This window comes from Ambystoma mexicanum, chromosome 1q (genome assembly GCF_040938575.1).
Source record: "Ambystoma mexicanum isolate Mex_15411 chromosome 1q, UKY_AmexF1_1, whole genome shotgun sequence".
Taxonomy (NCBI): domain Eukaryota; kingdom Metazoa; phylum Chordata; class Amphibia; order Caudata; family Ambystomatidae; genus Ambystoma; species Ambystoma mexicanum.
In genome coordinates, this window is record NC_090922.1 from 179,887,850 (window position 1) to 179,908,321 (window position 20,472).

Genomic DNA, 20,472 nt, shown 5'->3' on the forward strand with positions numbered 1-20,472 from the left:
TGGTAAATCGATCCCACTTTAAATGCTCTGCCAGAAGAAACAAAGTGACAAGCAGTCATTAAGGGCTTCCTCCCATTCCCCCAGCAGCTTCTGAGGCTAGGTGGGCATATTTGTCTTTGGAGAGTCAGGGGTAGGGCTGGGCAATATATATCGAGCTTTGGAGATATCGATATTTTCAATATCGATATAGGATGAGACAATAGCGTTAACATTTAGATGTATACCTATATACAACAGAATTGCTTGCTGTATAAATGCACATTTACCTCCCCGGGTCACTTTGGACTACTTTGTCCGCGTCAATTTGGGGAAAGCATACACATTGCCCTTTTATAGGTGGCCCCCCTACTTTTGCCTGTGGCGCACTCTATGCCCCTCAAAATTTGATTCCTGGAGACGCCACTGCCTTCACCTCTTAGCTGGAGGCTATTCCTCCACTCCCTCGGCAAACTTGTACTTGCCCGGTGCAGAAACATGCCATTATCCGGTAATACCCGTTAATTCTGCACCAGCCAAATTGTAATGAGGCCCAGAAGGACCAGTGGGTGGGCCCGGAGATAAAGGCGTTGATAGTGAAAGAGAATAGGATAATATGGGTTGGGTAGCAAAAACAGGTGGGAAAGCTGCAGACCTTGGGATGGAGAAGGGATTAAATGAGGCTGAGGAAAGCATTGTGCTTTGGGGTCGTAGGAGGCAAACACAGACCAAAAGGACGGAGCGAGAAAAACGACGACCTGCACAAAAATTGAAAGTTATAACGGGAACGGATGCGAGAAATGAAAATCTGCTGGCCGAACAGTCTAAAAGTAATAATTTTTCACTTTGCTTAAATGCGGAAAACGGTTATCCCACACAAATCCAGTTTGCAGGCTTTTTATTTCAGCAAAACAAATGGAAAACTCAAGTGAAACATGTTCACTTAGTCTGCTAAAAAAATCATGTAAAAATACATTCTCAGATTTTATTAGAAACATCAGTGGAAAACTCGAGGGTAGCGTTTTCACTAAAGTTTGCAGAAAAAAATCCGGCAAAAACGAGTTTTCAGGATTTAATATCAGCAAATAAGTGGGAAACCTTCATTAGCATTACAGTGGTCGAAATGAGCGAGCAGTGCTTCTAGTCTTTTAAAATTACGTTTTACTGTTCCTATACAGTTGTTTTAAGGAGAAACCATCACGGAATGGTTTTGTTTTAAAATAAAAGTGTAGGAAGCAGTTGAAATTTGCCCTTCGCGCACTGCACTGAACGTTGCCCTTTAAACAGCGGACACATTTGTTTGGGGGTTTGGCGTGGGAGGGGGTGTGGCAATGGGGTTTGCAGGGAGCGGGGCAGGCCAGTGGGGAACACAGTTCCACTACTTCTTTTCATGCACTTCGACAGCCGATTAGAAAAGGTTTTCACCCAGTTTTCTTTTGAAAACGACAGTACACATTTCTGTGGAATTGATTTACCACAAACTCTCTGATAAATGCTTTAAAAATTGTTGGCCATTTTATGAAATTGATCAAAAACGAAGGTATAATTTCAAATTGCCAAAAGGGGGCCCAGGGGGAGGGGGGATGGGAGGACGCACAAGCATTTCCCTCCGGGTTGTTTTTGGGCACCCCGTCCTGGGCACATAAGGGGGAAGGGAAGGTTCGGAAGCAAGCAACGGTTAGGATTTAGCGTTGGTCTGTCTGGTCGCTGCTCCCGAGACGTCCCTGCTGTGGGCCTTGGTGGAGGGAAAGATAGGATCGTGCCGAGAGTTCTCTGTGAGGTATTTGGGAGGAGAACACTGGTGGCGTTGGGGGGTGGGGTATATAAATAAATCAATAAAATGATATGTATTGTGAGTGAAGCGGACTGTAAATAAAGCATGCGCTTGCCTATAGGTCTATTTCGACCTCTTTCGCCGGGGCCTGGCCCCCGGTTTCTCTTTTCAGGTCAGGTGGTGACGTGCCTGCTCCTGCAATCCGGTTCTTGCCAGCCATTTATTCTAAGATGGGCAGGCAAGCGTTTGCCACCAGGATCCCCCTTTTTCCGTGGGGTGGGGGCAGCTCATGGGGTTCACGTCAGGCAGCCACAGGCAGGGTTTCCTCCTCCCTCGCAGCTAGCTTGAAGTGCAGTGCCGGTTGTGGCCACTGGGGGTAGTGTGGTGTGCGCTCCTAGTGAGGGACACACACAGAATTAAAGGGAGCAGTTTGATAGCCTCCCTCCGATTTATTGTGGGCTGCTTGTCAGCACTGGGCAGGGTAGGGAAGAAGTCATTAATTTTACTGTTAAGGTAGTTATAAAATATTGATGGTATATTGCCAGGAAGAATAACATTTTATAAAAAAAAAACACGACATTTTGTGTTAATTGATTATATTGTTGGGGATACGTTTTGCCCAGCAGCAGGTTTATTTTGGGAGCATGTTCTGGGGACAGCCCCTGCCTGCTTTAGGGGAGACATCTGAATAAGGGGGAATTTGCCAGGTTATATTTTGGAAGTCAGGACTACTTCCAGTAAATATATTGGGGATAAGGCCCGGCAGGGAGATAGATATTGCAGGCTCGGGAGCCAGCTATTTTGGTGGCATTGGGGGACGGTGGTATTAAATTGAATTAATTTCATTATTGAGTAGGATGGCAGGACAGGGTTCTGGGTCCAGGCGTTGAGAGACGTCCTTAGTATTATTAGCAAGGCTTCTAAAGCCGAGCTAGAGGGGGCAGTAATGGAAGTTATGGGGGACAAGACAGGGGTGCAGCGGAGGGGATGGGAGGGGAGACCACCGCGCAGAGCGGCATCGGACGGGGCCTTCGTAGCAGTGATGGCTTGCAGCTCTTCGGCAGGAAGGGCAGGGGTATTGGACAGAGGAACCAGGAAGAGCAGGAGGGAGGTACCTAGGAGAGCAACCAGGAGCGGGGGAATGGACGGTGAAGGGACAGGTAGTGGCCATTAGCGGAGCAGGGACAGGGGTAGAGGTAGTCACAGGACAAGGTAGGGGCGATGTTAGGGTCAGCTCGGACCCAAGAGGGGCAGCGGTGCAGAGGAGGGAAATACCAGCAAAAGAGTGCAGGCGGGAGGAGGAGGGCTCTGTCCCCGTCGGTTAGTGAGGAAAGGGGAAGATGCGGAACGACCTCCCCGCCTAATAGGGTGGTATGCGGAGGGTGTAGTATGGCCCCCGTGGTTCCAGATGAGGTGGAAGGAGAGGCCTTGAGAGCGGCCCCCCTGGCAGGCAGTAGAGGACAGACTAGAGGGCGCAGTACGGCCCCTTGCACAGCTGAGCACAGTGCGGAGGAGAGAACCCCTCGACCGAGAAGAGAAGAACAGAAAGGGGTAGGCACCAACCCACCGAGAAGATGTCACAGGAGTGGCGGACACCCCAGCTCACCCCAGGAAGAGCTGCCTGGCATGCGCTCGCAACAACAATGGTATTTCTCTGGGGAGGATGACTGGGAGGAGGAGAATTCAGTGCACTGGGGGGGATGAGGAGCAAGGTGGGTGGCGGGGGAGGGAAAGGGTGCAGAGCGGTATAAGGTCTGAAGGGGAAGTCAGGGCTGGGGGGAGCAGGAGTGCAAGAGGACAATGGGGAAATTGGCCAGGGGACTCTGCTGATGTTTTCTGTCACTGAAGTAGGAGCCTGGTGAGAAAAGAGAGGAGTGTCTGAGTAGAGGCCAGGATGCCGCGGCTAGATGACGGCGGGACAGAAAGAGGTGAGCAGAATCAGGAGTGGTCGGCGACATAGGTCAGTTTGGGTACGAGGTGGGGGGCACACAGGGAGGGAACTGGGGCACAGGGCCACAAGACCAAACGTGCCGGTGCCAATTGGCAATTGGACATCAGCATTTATTATATATGCAAGTGTTTATTGCGAGAAGTTTCCTGAGAGGTGTCTAGTGTTACTGAAACACATGGACGTAATAAGGAAAGCGTTTACGAGTTTCGGGGGGTTTGCAACGGGTGAGATACGATGAAGAATTTAGGGCATGGTTGCTGAGGACAGCCAAGCGTTATGGGGCGAGATTGACATGGACCTATGGCTACAATGGATGGCGCCTACACATCGAGCACCAACGCTGCATATGCAAGTGGTTTACTCATGCCTTACTGGCCCTTTCATGGTTGCCCCACCTCAGAGAGGGCGGGGGGAGGAGGCAGGGGTCAGCCATCAGCAGCATGTCGGGCATTCAATAAAGAAAGCTGCACGAGAACGGTGTGCAAATTTAGGCACAACTGTAACAGATGCGCAGGACAGCATCCGGTTACACAATGTTTTCAAACAGGTGACACAGGGAGGGGGTGGGTGGCACGGAGAGGATTTGCGGCAAAGGCCTATACTCCAGTTAAAATTGAGGCTCTAGAAGAATGTCTCCGTTTTTACTCGGACAGGGAAGGGGCCCCATTTTTGGGGGAAGGTTTCTGTGAGGGTGTTAGGATGGGTTAGCAGGGGCAAGGGATGAGGCACTGGGCGAAACATTTTAAGTCTACTCGGGAGAATTCGGAAATGGTGAGAGTGATTCTAGAATGGATGGCAGCGGGGTAGCAGCTTAACTCAACTGCTCTGGACCTCTCCCTGAAGATATTTATAGAGAAATTGTAAATTAGTTCTAAGAAAAAGATTGGTGAAGCTGATAACCCTGCTTCAAAGAAACCCAAGCAGGTTCCTGGGATGGAGGAAACCCCAAGCCTTGGAGATGTTTACAAGAACATTCTTCTGGTGGCTCAAGATGTTACTGAGATTAAGCTGACTATGGCTGAGCTCAATTTGAAAACCGGACAACTAGATGGCAGGGTCACAGAGCTGGAGAAATCTTCCACATCTATGAGCTCTGAGATGGCTGGCAGCTTCCAAGCCTACAAGAGCCTGAAGTCTGATTTGAAAAAAGAAAGAGACCAACGTCTGGATTTAGAGCTGAGGATTAGAGCAAGAAATATCAGATTGGTCGGTTTGGAAGACTCTGGAGATGGTGAGGACCTGCCTTCCCTGGTGTTTCAGGTTTTTAGAGACTGTTTTCATTTGATACCATCAAGATTGAAGACATTGACAATATCTTCAGGATTGGTAAACATCTGGGGGGTAAGGCTAGGCATATTTTGGTTTCTCTTATGAACCTAAGATCAAAAGAAAGCTTGATGAGAGCTGCAAGATTGATTGGAAATGCCTCCTACAAAGGTAAATCCGACTTTGTTTATCCTGACCATCCTAAGGAAGTCTTACTCATGAGGAGATCATTTAAGGGAGCCAAAGACTTGGCTAAACAGCTCTCTCTGAAGTCCTTTCTCAGCAGAAATTGTGTCCTGACTATTGCGTTTCCTGATGGGGAGAAGTCTACATCTGATCCTGCTCAGGCACTGGAATGGTTGGATACATTTAAAAGGGGTCATCCTATGCCTGTGGTAGCCAGTGCTTGATTTGGTTGCCTTCCACCCCCCACCATGACTTAACTTTATTTTTCATTGTTTTAATTACTTTTATTACTACGCATGGATTTTCACAAGATGGCGCCGACTGGATATGGCAGTTAACGTTTTTTGAAAAGGCTTGGAATTTGGAGCATACCTTGGCGTTCTCCGTAACTTACTTCGGATTCCATTGCTACGATCCGCGCTTCATGCTGTTTTTATGGAGCCGTGGTCTTATTGGAGGAAGGCACCTAGTGGCGTGTGTGCGCGACGTGCTGTCAGCTGACTGGTCTGCGTTCAGTTACGGGAAGGGGACGGTTTCGCTCGATTAAGGATGCGGTGGCCTGCGGTGAGATGTGACATCTGTTCGGAGCGGATCATCTGCATCTATGGAACTGAGAGGTGTCTGGTGGACTGAGGGGAATGTTGGATAATGGAGTGAGCGGGTTTTCATTCAAGTAACCCTCCCCTTGCTCTCATTGCCTTCGTGGGATGTCGTCTTCCTGCAGGTAGAGGGTGAAGTTGGGGTGCCTGACACCAAGGCGGGTGACATGGCGGGGCTACTGTAATGCGTGCGATATTCAGGTTGCACTAGCATAACCTATCCTGACTAATGGAGAAACATATAAGTGTTACACGTGCCCATACTCTATCTTGGTTGCATCCGTGGTTCCTTCTGTACTTTACAACCTAAATACGGATGCATTGGTTATCCATCTACGGATCGTATTAAGACATTTGGCTATGTGCTTGTTTCTACCCTCACGCCAGGACTAATGAAGGTTCATACTAGGTGGTTCCACATGAAACCTATGAGTGTACTTCCATCATGGCTCATACAAACCATTTTGTTGTCTCATCCGAACTATTAAGTTAGATTGTGTGTAATCGCTGACGTGCAAGATCTGCTTCCTCTGCACATTGGAACGAACCAATATTATTATCTGTGTGAAAAATATGACATTACATGTTTTAATAATTTTTTAATGCAGAAAGACTTGTCACCTTGGCCATTTAGCACACAGTTTTGGCCTCTTTTGATATGGTACTACGCATGGTTGAAATATAAACTATACTACAACGCATATACATAAGAGTGTATTCTGTTATGAAGACCTGCAGGCGTAAACGTTTTTTTCATGACTGGTCATTTCATGCTGGTCTTCTTGTTCACTCTGGTTATGTGGTTGATTAGTTCCCAGACGTGACACCGTACACACCTTGGCCTTATTTACTCATTTCGCAGTTCTGAGTTCTGTTTTTGAAGGTGACATTATGGTGGTTGCTGGGGGGTGGGTTGTTATGGCTTCTGGTTTTTGTCTGCGCTATAATTCCCTTAACACATTTGTGTTTAGTCATTGGTGGCGGGGGTTGGGGGTGCATTAATTTTAGTTTTCTGGATTTCACTTATGCACTGTTTTATTTTTATAAGTAGGGTAATGTTGCTTTGAAGTTTTATTATTGTTAGTTGGCTTATTTTTAATATTTAATAAGGTTTTATTGGATATGGGGAGGGGTCCTGGGAGTGGTTCCGAATGTGGATTCATTTGTTTTTTGAGCTGGACAGACTTCAGTCTTATCTGTTCTTTTGGTTTGTTATTTTGTGTTTTTGGCTCATTTACATGTTTATATTCTTTTTCAGGTTTCTTTTCATTTTCTTTTTACTTTCTTTTTGCTCTGGATCTTCCTGACTTTCAGGTTATAATGACTTCTTGCACAGGTGGGACCTCAAATGACCTGTGTGTTGTCTCTTGGAATGTGAGTGGGGTCAATAATATGTTAAAGAAGAAGAAGGTTTTTCAAATGTTACAAGACATGCATGCTGACATATGTTTTTTACAGGAGACTCATATTTTGGAGGATGAGATTTCTAAGTTGGAAAAGGAGTGGGTGGGATCAGCTTATGGATCCTCCTTCTCGTCAAGGTCGAGGGGAGTGGCCATTTTGTTGCGTATGAAACTGCCTGTTAAAGTTTTGAAGGAATGTGCAGATAAGGATGGCAGGATGATTGCATTGCTGGTAGAGATTCAAGGGGAGTTGTTAACCCTCTGCAATGTGTATGCTCCCACAGTGGACGATGGCTCCTTCTTTAGAATGGTGGCACAGACCCTTTTAGATTTGAATAATCCTAATATTCTGCTTGGGGGTGACTTTAATACGGTAGTTGATCCTGATCTGGATAGAAGTCAGGTCAGGCGTGTGTTACGTTGTGATTATCATCAGGCGCTTCATTCACTTTTGGAAGAACACGATTTGAAAGATACGTGGCGTCTGGAGAACCCAGACAAGCGGCAATACAGTTTCTTTTCTAGTGCGCATGGTGTGCTCTCTCGATTGGACATGATGTTTACTGGTGGGAATGTTTCGGAGAGTGTTGTCTCAAGTGGTATTGGTAATATTTTATTGAGTGATCATGCCTCTGTTGAGATGAAGTTGAGACATAGGTTTCAGCGTGAAAGATGTTTCTCATGGAAGATGAACACGTCCATCCTGTTAGATGACGACATTTTAGAACGGATTGTTTCAGAGGCGAATTACTTTGTTATGGAGAATCGCGCGGAGGAGATCAGTGTAGAGAACACGTGGGAAGCCTTTAAATGCTGTATGCGTGGTGTCTGTTTAGGGCTGTCGTGTGGTAAACAGAAAAAGGAGGAGTTTAAGAGGCGTGATCTAGACCTACGTATTAGTGGGATCTCGAGGGATCTGATGCTTGATCCGACTAACTGTTTCTTTGGCAACTTTGAAGAAACTTAAAAAAGAAATGGAGGACTTTTTGACGATGAGGGCTGAACGAGGCTTGTTCTGTTCTAAATGTACATATTTTGAGAAAGGGGAGCGTTGTGACAGATGGTTGGCATACAGGTTGAAGAAAAGGATTTCGGAGTCTGCAATTACGTCTATAATTGACAAGGATGGTAGGATTACATTTGATCCAAATAAAATTAACTTCACATTTCGTGACTTCTATGAGAATTTCTATAGCAATGAGGCGGGTATTACTGGTGAGGGTGAGAACTTCTTTGGTAATTTGCCGATGCCGAAGATTTCGGATAACGATCGTGATCTACTTGGTGTTGAGATTACTGTATATGAGATCAAAGGGGCGATTTCTGCGTTGAATACAGGCAAATCCCCGGGTCCTGATGGCCTCCCTTGAGAGATGTGTTTGTTTCTAGCAAACAGACTGGGACGCTGCCTAAAAGTACTAATCATGCGTCTATTTCGGTATTTTTGAAAAAAGGTAGAGATTGTAATCGTCCGATTAGCCTAATCAATACAGATAATAAGATTCTTGCTAAGGTCCTAGCTATGCGCCTGGTGCAATTATTGCCTACTTTGATTGGAGAGGAACAATCAGGTTTCATGAAAAATAGGCATACATCTAGTAACATCAGGAGGTTGTTGCTTACTATGGAAATGGCGGATAGGACGAACTGTGATGCCGCTGTCCTGTCGCTTGATGCAGAAAAAGCGTTCGACAGAGTGAGTTGGGATTATTTATATTCTGTACTGAGGAGGATGAATTTGGGTGAGGAGTTCATCTCTTGGGTCTTGGGTTGCTCTTCTATATTCCAGACACACTGCTGCCGTTAGGACTTATAGAGTAATTTCAGAACTTTTCAGTTTGGAGCGTGGCACTCGTCAAGGTTGTCCTTTCTCGCCTCTGTTGTTCATTTTGGCAATTGAGCCTCTTGCTGTTAGCATCAAACATGACCCAGATTTGCGCGGAGTGAGTTGTTGGGGTGTGACTCAAAAGGCTTGGCTTTATGCGGACGACCTTTTATTGGTACTGGAGAATTTGCAAGTGTCCATACCCAGTTTGATGAGGCTTTTGTCTGAATTTCATGATTGTTCAGGCTATAAAATTAACCGTTTGAAATCTGAAGTGTTGCCTCTGACAAACACATGTGATAAGACCCTGGTTACGGGTTAGGGGTTTACGTGGTGTGAGGTTCGCTTGCGTTATTTGGGGGTATGGCTGACGTATCCTCTTTCCAAGATGGTAGATGAGAATATGAGTGTGGTTATTCGAGAATGTAAATCGGAATTAGAAAGGTGGTCTTTGCTTAATCTTTCTTTGTGGGGTAAAGTTAATGCCCTGAAGATGAATACAACTCCTAAGATCAACTTTATATCTAGTATGCTTCCTCTGAAAATTAAGAGCTGTTACTGGAATGATTTGGACTGCCTAGTTCAGGAATTTTTGTGGGACAAAGAGCCACCAAGACTTAGTCTATGGAAGTTGCAGCTCCCAGTTCATTTAGGTGGACTGGGGGTACCGAATTTTCGGGCCTACCATTTGGCTTTTTCTGCTCATTCTTTTGTTCCATTTTTAACTAGTGAATTAGACAACTGGGCGGTGGCAGAATCGAGTGCCTATGGGCCGCTGGAACCGGCAGCCTTGACGACCACAAATACCAAGATTCAGGGTGGTGATTTGTTGGCAACGTCATTTTTGAGCAAGTCTTGGATTGCAGTTTTATCATGGCTTGGTCGGGATGCATTCAAGTGTAACAGGTTTCTGATTTGGGGAATGATGATCGATGGTTGACTGCAGCAGAGCTGAGAGAGAGATGGAACTTTGAGGGTTTATCGGACTCTGCATATAGACGGCTTAAGAGGGCGGTTGGTGAGGTTGACTGGTCCGACTCTTTGGATGTGTGCGCTTTGCTGACAGACTCTAGTGGGAAGTGTGGCGGTCTGGCCAGTCAGCTTTACAAGCTAATGGTGTCACATTTTCAGAGTAATGATAATTTGCGGAGAGTATGGAGTGAGAAAATAGGATCAGAGATTGATTTGGATGATTGGCAGAATATGTGCAGTAATGTATCTTTGTGCTCTCTGAATCTAGGTGAACGGTCTTGACAGATCAAGATCCTGAACCGGGTATATTGATGCCCTGAAACATTGCATAAAAGAGGCATGTCTGACAATTCAAACTGTTGGGGGTGCGTCCAGGCAGTCGGGTCATTGGAACACATGTGGTGGGATTGTGTGAGAGTCAGAGATTTTTGGAGTGAAGTTTGTAATGTGTGCGACAGGATTGCAGGAGGTGGGCTGGTCCTTGATTTTAGGACGGTAATCCTAGGTGATGATTCCGGGTTGGGTGATGTCAGCTCAGCTCACAAGAAGTGGATTTTTCCTGCATTAATTGTGGCCAAGAGGTTGATTCTCTGTGGGTGGAAAGGGCGGGTCTCACCTTCCTATGAGGAGTGGATACAGGAAATGCATAACCTGTCACGGACGGAGAAATTGATTTACAAATTGAAATGTAAATGTTCTACATATGAGAAGATCTGGAATGTGTTTAATGATTTCTTCTAGGTCATTTCTTGATTGTTTATATATATTTTTTTGTGTACTTCCTGTTTTTGGTTTTTGTTAATATTGCTCTTGCTGATATGTTGTATATATTGTATATAATATAAATAAATAATTTTTAAAAAAAAGGAAATGGTGAGAGTGAAGATGCACAAGGGGGTGGCAGCGGGGAGAGTGGTAGGGGCGTTTACGGATCTGTCAGGATTTGGTGGTGTCCCCCTTGGGGGTCATGCCTAACACGGCAGCAGGAGAATTGAGACTAATTAACCATTTATCATGGACGGAGGGCATGTCAGTGAATGACAGCGGAAGACTGCTGGGTGTCCTATGCCAGCGTAGATCAGGCAGTGGGCTTGGAAGGAAGGAAGGCTGTGGGGCGCTCATGGCCAAGTGTGATATTAAAGCAGTGTTTCATTTGCTGCAGGTGCATCCAGAAGAATCTTGATTGCTGTGGATGCAGTTCAAAGGTCAAATTTAAGCCGAGGAAGCATTGCCTATGGGCTGCACAATTTCAGGGAATTGTTTGAGCGTTTTAGCTTTTTCTTGCAGTGGGTTTTTACTTACAGTTCGTGTTGTGAAGGAGTTTTGCATCAGTTGGACGATTTTCTTTTCATCAGGGGGGCGGGCGAAGAACAGGGATGTCGGAGGATGCTGAAGGTATTTTTCTAGGGTTGGAGTTGGATGCTGTGGCTATGACCTCACGCTTGCCGCACGACAAGGTGAGCAGGCTTGTAGGGTTGCTTGAGAAGGTGATAGCTTCTCGGAAAAAGACACTAGTGGACATGCACAGGTTAGTGGGGCATCTCAATTTTGCGTATCCGGTAGTAGCCCCGGTGTGCACTTTTGTAGTAACATGGCGCGGTCTATGGCAGGGGCTAAGTACCCATATCACAAGGTGAGGTTATCAGGAGCAGTCAGGGAGGATTGCAAGATTTGGCTAAGATTACTGGAAGAATTTACTGGGAGGCAAAAAGGGGCTATATGAGAGGATTTGCCCTTAGGTGAAGGATCAGAAGAAGAGCGGCACACAAGAGTATAAGTGGGCAGTGATACTACGTGAAGTGGCAGGTTATGGGGATTGAACTGCCTGGACGGGGTGCACAGATGGCCCCTGGTGCAGTGGTGGAAACATCGATGATAAGGAACATTTGCAAGAATGAACATGGGGGCGCAGTGGTCGAGAGGAAGGGAAGTGGTGTCACAGAAGGCAGTGCAAATTAAATGGTACGGACAGGAGACGCGTGTACGGACACTAGGAAAGTGTGTGACAGCATGTGAAGTGTGTAGCAGAGAGCAAGGCATGAGGTCCTTGATTTTATGCTGGGGTGTACGGACAAGGGTTGGTCCAGGGCAACGATATTGGGGAAATTGTCAGGCATTGCTTTTACAGGAAACGCTTTAGGGCTTTCAGCCCAGCTGCAGTGAAATGGCACGTAGGATGCTGGAAGGATTGGCAAGGGAAAAAAAGGAAAGGTAAGCATAGCAGGAGACCAGCTTTAGCAACTCTGTATTAAGGTTGTGCAAAATCTTGGGTGCGGGTGTACCGGTCATCATGGGAGAGGGACATGTTTTCAACCTTTTTTATTTCGTTTTTCTTTGGGGCATGTAGGGTGTCAGAGCTGGTAGGGGGGGGAAGGAGGTCTACGGTGGGAACATGTACATTTATCGGAATTGGGTGTAGATATAAAGATGGGCAGATCAAAGACGGATCACAAAGCAAAGGGATGTTGGGTGCTTCGGGATAGAGGTAGTAAAGAATTCTGTCCAGTTAGGGTGGTAGTATTGTGGGGAAACATGTAGGGGAAGAGTGTTTCGTTTTCCAGCATGAAAATGGGTCGGCGGTGACGGCAGCTCAAGTTCTAGGGGTCATGAGAAGGGCTCCATTGGCGTTGGGGAGAGAGCTGAAGAATTTGGAACTCATTCTTTTATGATGGAGCAGCATCGGAAGGGTCTATCTGAGGAGAAGGTCAGGAGTTTGGGGCAATGGAAATAGGGAAAATACAAGGGGTACATCAGAGAGCTGGTAAATAGGGCTGGATAGGAGAGGATAGAGATTGGGGATGGGATGGGGGTAAGGCAGTTGGAGAGAAAACTCATAACATTTTTCTTTTGCAGATGTGGCATAGATTAGTGGCGAGTTGCCGCAGATCTGGATATGTGGACACTCCATGGTGAAATGGGCAGGGAAAGATGCGGCAAAAAGAATTACCGGGACCCAATTGGGTTGTAGTTTTAACATTGCCTTAGTGAGATGGTCGGGGGTAGAGGGGCTTAGGTGGGACCAGCTTCTGCCTATGCTAATGGGTTCCAGAGAGCAACATGGGGTGCCGGTGGCAATAATTCTTCATGCAGGGGAAAATCGATCTAGTCAAGGATACAGGGGTGTCTCTGACAAGAAAGATGAAAAGGGACAGTTTGATCCTGGACCAATTGCATTTGGCGAACGTCTGGAGGAAGGTACACTGACGGCGAGAGGGTACACACACTATAGCCCCGCCCATGGGATATTCACATGCATAGATTATTTGTTTACGGGTACGAATCCCTGGGGGAGTTCACAGCGATCAACATCAAAGCACGAACATGGTCAGGTCATGTGTCACTGCTAGCAACATGGGTATACACATACAAGAGAGCTCCGATACCGACGTGGTAGTTGAGGGCAGAGGCGCTGAAGGAGGGCGAATTTCAGGAATATCTGCAGGATGGACTACTTTGAGCGTAACATGGGAAGTGTAGATAGTAATGGCATGGTCTGTGATGCCTTCAAAGTGGTGATAAGGGGGCGTCACTAGTTAAAATGGGGGGTTTAAGAGAGGGCTTATTGAAGGAGCTTGGGTAGGTGGAAAGGGAGATAGAATCAGCTGAATGCAAAGCAGGTAAGGGGGGGAACCTGGGGAACTCACACGATTAAGATTGTGATGTGTTGCAATTTGGGAGAGACTGCAGAGGTTGGAGGGCATCAACAAAATATTTTTGCAATTCTATGAGCGATTGTACTCCTCCCCCCCCCCCAACCCAGCGGTACAACCGGACGATATAGCAGACGCCCTAGCCGAGATCTGTTTGTCAAAGTTAGTGGAAGAGCAGGTCCAGATACTGGAGGCCCCCTTCACAGTAGAGGAACTAGAGGCTGTAATTTCTGAGCTCCCATCAGGCAAATCCCCAGGATCCGATGGGCTCCCAGGTGAGTTTTACAAGGAATACAAGGGCACCTTCACACCCAGACTGTTGGAAACATTTCAAGAGGCGTTGGAGAAGGGGCAGCTAGCGGATAATATGTCGGAATCGGTCATAATACCCATCCTGAAACCAGGGAAATCTCCACTGGAGTGTGCCTCCTATATAGGCCGATCTCCCTGATTAACCAGGACACTAAAATCCTTACGTCTGCGCTAGCCAACCGGCTTAAATGGCCGATACCCACACTGATCCACCCGAACAAGACGGGCTACGTCCCGGGAAGGAACACAACGTGGAATCTGAGAAGACTCCATCACGTGGTGGATCAGACGAACCAAAGATAGGGGGAATTTGCCATAGCGTCACTCGACACAGTGAAAGCCTTTGAGAACTGGGACTGGCTATTGAGGGTTCTCGCCCACTTTGGGACGGGAAGGGGTTCCTCCGCTAGATCAGGCTGCTATATAAGAACCCATGGGCAAGAGTGAAAACGGGGACGTATATCTCAGAGGATTTACAGGAGGTACTAAACAAGGGTGCCCATTATCACTGATGTTGTCCAATTGGCCCTCAAATCGCTGGCGGTCTTCCTTAGGTCCGAATACGGTGACACCGGGATAGACATAGATGGGGTGCTACATCAAACCTCGCTGTATGCAGATGATATGCTCCTTTTTGTGGCGAATCCGCGGGTAAATGTATCACCCCTGTTGGAAGCTATAGATGCGTACACCAGATTATCAGGGATCGCCATCAACAGGGAAAAGTCCTGGCCGATTTGAGACGGGTCCTCCCAGACCAACTACCAGACCTGGGACTGGAAGTTGCATCATGACACAGCAGAGACACATAATTTCAACACACTGGTGGCCCTCGACAAGACACAGAAAGCCATGGCCTTCTGGAAGACACTTCCGCTAGGAATGATAGGGAGGGAGGCCCTGCTGAAGATGGCAGTATTACCACGTATGCTGTACTACTTCGCAAACATCCCACATGAGATACATAAGACATTCTCCATACAGCTGAACACAAGCCATTCTTCATACAGCTGATCACAATGGTACAGCTGATCACAATGGTACAGGAGTTCCTGTGGGGTGGGGGAAAAGGACAGGATAGCACTGAATACCCTGCAAAGAGACTACGAAGCGGGGGGCATTAGATCACTGGACTTTGAACGATATTACCTCGCAGCACAATTAGTATTTGTTGTGAGATGGCTGGGAGAGGAAACATCTATAGACGCATTACTCTTCCGGCCGGTGCTGAAACATTATTACCTCAGGGAAATGATATGGATCGGCAAGTCCCGGATCAGAACCTTACCCACTATGATTGAACTGGGCCTGACTCTGTGGAAAAAAGGGTGGAAGATCCAAGGGGCTCAGGACCCCTACTCCCCACAGATCCCCCTCGCGGAATTTGCCAGTGTGGCCATGGGGACCCTCGCAACATATCGGACTCATTCGGAGGCCAAGGGTGTAGCCCAGATTGGGAATCTGAGGAAGGAGGGACAATGGGGGGGGGGGGGGGGGGTTCCAAACCTTGATGGAGGAGTATGATATACAAAGAGGACAATTCATACTATACAACAGCATGCTACAGACAATCAAGAAGAGATGGACAGAACTCCCAGAGGCGGAGGATCCAGAGGGGTTGTTGGATGCGTGGTATGACATGTCGGAAGGGGGCCACACAGTTTCTAGACTATATCAACAGTTATTGAAAAAGAACAATGGCGAGGAGCTCCAAATGAGAGGACGTTGGGAAGGGGAGCTGCAGAGGCTTTTCACTGACCAGGAATGGGCCAGAGTACTGTGATACCCTAAGAAAGTGTCTACGAATGCAAGATTCAGACATGCACAGCTTTAACTCATGCACAGAGCATACCTTACACCAAGGAGAATGTCTTCTATGGGGGCGGGGGAACCCCGGGGCTGCCCACGCTGCTCTGCAGAGGATGCCGATATGCTCCTCATGTTCTGGACCTGCCCAGTGATAAGGTCGTTTTGGGAGGGAATCAAAGAGGGTGTAGGAAGGTGGAATTCACATGCAGGAGTGGACACCAGAGTAGTACTTATTGGGACTCTTTCCTAGTGGAGACAAACAGAGGACACCTAGCCAAAATGAAGGATCTGGTGTGCATTTTGGAAAAGCGCTGCATCGCAATAGCATGGAACTCCGCCTCAGGTCCGACCATAGATGCATGGTGGGCAAATCTGAAAAAATGGTCAGTATGGAGATGGCAGTGTGGACGGCAGTGTGGACAAGGGCGGACCAGAGGGGAGAGGGGGAAAGAGGACATAGGATTTCTTATTTGGACATGGGGAGGAGAGCAGTACAGATGGCTCCGGGGGAGTGGTAGATCACGAATAGGATAATTGGCATACTAACAGAGCACCTCCAATTAGCACTGAGACAAGGGACTCAGACCAGAGACTTTCCTGGGATAGGAGGCCAACGATCTAGGAAGCATGATCACAGAATCGCGCCGAGGATGACGAGAAGAGCAGAAGCCACAAACTAGTGCCAGTGGGATTGTTGTTTGTTGTTGTTTAATGTTATAAAACAATAAAGAGTTAAAATAAAAAGATGAAAAGGGACCCGAGTTCGTTAAAGAAGATATGGCCAAGGTGGGGCTGGTCTGGACCAAGCTATTGCCAAAAAGGTTATGGAGGGAGGGTGGTAAACAAAGGTGCAGTAGAAAGGACAAGGAAAAGTTTTAACAGGGAGATGGTGACGTGTGGATCCTGGGGGGTGTAAATGATGGCGCACCAGGAAATAATTTATGAGTTTTCATTGTTTCGAGAGTATGGAGTGCATTTGTCGTTAATGGGGAACATGCATTACCTGGGGGATGTGAGATTGGCAGTAGAGGATATCATGAAGAGGTGGAGGTAGAGGAGAAGTTGACTAAGGAGGGGGTGGGGCAGAAATAACACCCCAGGGAGGGTTTTCTGGTCCTGGGAACATGGCCCTTTGGAGGAGGGGTGGGGGAAGCACAATGGGGTACTAGCGTGGTCAAGTAGAGGTTGGTGTTGTTTGCACGAACAGGCTACCCCGGGGGTACAAAGAGGGGGGGAAGAGGTATTAAAAGGAGGGGCGTGGCCTCAGGGAGAAGATGGGAGAAAGGAGGATGAAGGTTGAGAGGAATTTAAGGGGAGGGCATGGAGCAAGGGACAGGAAGAGAGGAATTTAAATTGTTTATTTATTCATTTGTTTGACAATTGTGAAAATGGATATGTTAGTCTGTAAGGCCAGGGAGCCAGGTTAGCGGTTTTGTGAGCTGTGGCCTGTCACATTAAAATGAACTTTTTCACCTAAAAGCGAGTTTGGATAATTTTGTGCAGTAAGCCCAAAGGGTAGGGGGTGGGGGGAACGTGCAAAGTGAGTAGCTGCTGCCTGGAATGGTCTCATTCTAGGCAGCGTTTACTTTTAATTGGGAGTGCCGCTTGAATTACAATTAATGTTAATTGTGAACATTGCTTACCCTGCGCGCATGGTAGGTATTGTGTACAATGGATCCCTATGGGGCCCGCCAGCTTTATGCTAGTGCATAAAGTTGGCGAACCCCATAGGTATCTCCAGAATTTGTGCCAGCATAAAAATCCAGGCCAGCACAAATGACGGAACATTTGTGTAGGCTGAGAGGAAGAGCGATGCCAGAAACGCGAGTTGCGTTCTGCCCTTCCTCTACACCATACAAATGCTTGAGAATGAACCATGATGTTAATGGAAGGAGTAAAAACCCTTACGCAAAGCTTTTACTACTTTCATTAACATTACGGCTGATGAAATGAGCCCCACTGTTGGGAAGTTGGATTTTGATGCCAGAATCCACAGGAGCTTTGAATCCATATTAAGAGCCCTTTCCCACATGGATTCCACACTCATAAAGGAAAGCACTGGGAAACAAAGCAGAAAGATTGTTGCTAAAAAAAACCCACAAATAAAGCCCAGTATCATCTAAGATATTAACACAATCGATGGGGAAAGAAACCTTTTCTATGCGCCAATGGCTGTCCCCTTATACATAATGCTGCAGAGAAACCCAGAAAATGGCCATCATTAGAAGTTTGCCGGTCTGGAAATAAGGTGCTGATAACTACAAGTCTGCCGGTAGGGGCAGTGAACTACCAGCTGGCCTGACCTGCCAGTGGTTCAAGACCCTACCGGCAGATTTTTCACTGAAGCACCAGCACCGTTAGTAACTGTGTTTCAGTGTTCCCATTCCTGTGGAGTCCTATGCGATTCCACGGGATGGGAACCTACCGTTCCTCCGCCGCCCATAATATCCTGCTATTACCGGGATATCGGGCGGCAGAAGCGGTAAGCCGAGGTTGCCGGTAGGCTACCGGTATGGCAAATGTGTCCGTCCCCCAAAACAACCCAATACTGAAATAGACAACCTTGAAAGACTAGGTCCCAACCATTGCACACATCTCAATTTCAACAGTAATAGTCTAGTAAATAGTTTTAAATTTCCCCAATGCTGTTAACAACTACTTCAATCATTTCCATACTGTAATGGTTACATTTCCCAAGTAGTTTTGTGTTACAGATGCTAAAATAGCCCCATACTTTATAACGATCTTGCCTGATCTCCTCGCTTTGATATGCCTATAAGCATCAACGCTCATCCCCCACACGGGAATAATTTGGTTTGATTGTGCCTTTTTGACTTAATTATTCGATGACCCAGGTAGTACACACTTCTACCTGTCTGAGGCGCTGGAGGAAGCAAAAGAAAATGCCCCAATACAACAAATATATTTCGTGTAGTTGCAGAGCTTCCTCCTAGTACGTGTATCCACCCTGCACGAAATCCTGGGTGCGCCTCTGCCTATCGAACTGGGGCACTGGGCCTGCGTGAAGGCGTTTTCAGCTCGTAGCAGCCTATCGATTCACTCACATTTCCGAAACGATTACCTCTCCTATAATCCCATTTCAATACGTCCTGGCTGTCAAAATGTATATACATCATATAAGTTCTGATACTGCGTTGGCCCGGCCTCCAGCAGTGTCCGCCCAGCAGGAAGTGGCGGGAAACATCCGCCCGACCGGCGCTCACTCAGTGGCTGACACTCCCAATCCACTCAAACGGCAGGCGCCTCGCGTAACGACTTCCCAGTCTGGCAGAGGAGGAGTTAAAGGGGCGTGGCTGGACGTTGTTCGACCGTCCCAACCCCCCCTCCCCGACCTACACGCACTTCCTGCCTCTTCCCAGGCCAGGCGTTAAATGTATTATGAAATACAAGGAATTCACAAACCACGCGCAACCCCTCCCCCCTCTCAACCCTATTCCATGCACGAAATGTTTCTCCAGGTGAAGGGGTCTCTAGAAAGTCATTTTGATGTCACACTTCTTGGCGCGGGACATCATCTACTGACTGCTTCCAAGGGGACATTTTGGGAATGCCAGGAACAGAGTTATTGTACTGTGACCTCGGGCCCTTTCCTGGAATTTCCTGAAAGTGGTTTTCTTATTTTTTTCCCGTCTGTAATTTCTTCCAGATTGCGCTGAATTTTGGGCTGGGAGTCAAGGCTGAAAGGGGTGGGACCGAACCACATATCAGAGAAATGCTTTTCGCAATACGAGTGAGGGCAGGGAGAAGGGAGTGGGGGGGAGGAGGGCGGACATACAAGGGAATAAGAACAATGACTGAATAATGCATAGGCTGAGTAGGAGGAAAGACTAGGAAGGAGAAGGGAACATGTCACGGGGAATTATACTGTAATCTACTGCCATTTGCATGGTTTCAAGACGCTCTGGCAGATCTAAAAGAAGTAGGGTTGGGGTAAGAGAAAGGGTGTGTAATCGGGGCAAATGAAGGATGCGAGCGAGGAATAGGCAGGGAAGATTGTAGGGAAAGGACAGGAGGAGAGGCAGGTGTGGTATTTGGAGGGGCCTTGTATGTGGGAGCTGCACGGCCCCCGCAAGTAAATAAGACACACAGCCACCAGCTTGGAGGCTCACTGGGGAAATCCCGTTTTTTACGGGCTTCGCCACTATTTCACTTGCTGCATGATGACGTTGCCTGTTATCACGCCTCTGCACCCTTTCCTCTAAACCACATCTCTCCCCAAACACGAAAATTTCAAACAGGCATCTGCGGCATTGATGCATACAAGCAGGTGATCAAGTAAATAACGTAAAGTCATCTCACACTTCACTGATAAACGCCATGTAGAACTAACCCTCTTAGCTTCGTGGAGTGCTGCGGTCTGTCTCACAGAGAGTACTTAGATCTGCTCCCCCGGGGCATCTCTGTATATGTCACCGGAGTCTCTGGCTTCTCTGGGCTGGATTCGTGAGGGTCTTGATAGGGGGGGGGGGGACTGAAAGCCAGTTGTGGTGTCTGTTTCATTGCAGTCACTCGACTGCCTTGGCGTTTTGAGAGAATGATCTTGACTGGTAGTCACTCCACCAGCTGGGGTCAATTCCCTCCACATGGTGGGTGGCACTCATCGGAAGTGGGAGGCGTTCCGGGTTACTGTCTCTTGGCCACATCTTGCTGTCACCTTCCTGTGATCTTTGTCGACCACTATCCACGGGGTGGGTTCATAAGAAAGTGCCAGCTTTGTCGGGTGGGATC

General features: G+C 47.4%; 1 protein-coding gene across 4 annotated transcripts in view; it reads right to left on the minus strand.

Annotated features, from left to right (window-relative positions):
• Positions 1-20,098, minus strand: part of CDC42EP5 (CDC42 effector protein 5) — a 124,094-nt gene extending 103,996 nt beyond the window's left edge. The window contains exon 1 of one of the 4 annotated variants that reach the window (XM_069636915.1): positions 20,075-20,098. The gene's annotated coding sequence lies outside the window, so the exon portion shown is untranslated. Of the gene's footprint in view, positions 1-18,788; positions 18,983-20,074 lie in introns of those variants that run through there. The other 3 variants (XM_069636906.1, XM_069636897.1, XM_069636883.1) reach the window with 3 other exon arrangements.
• Positions 20,099-20,472: the final 374 nt, after the last annotated feature.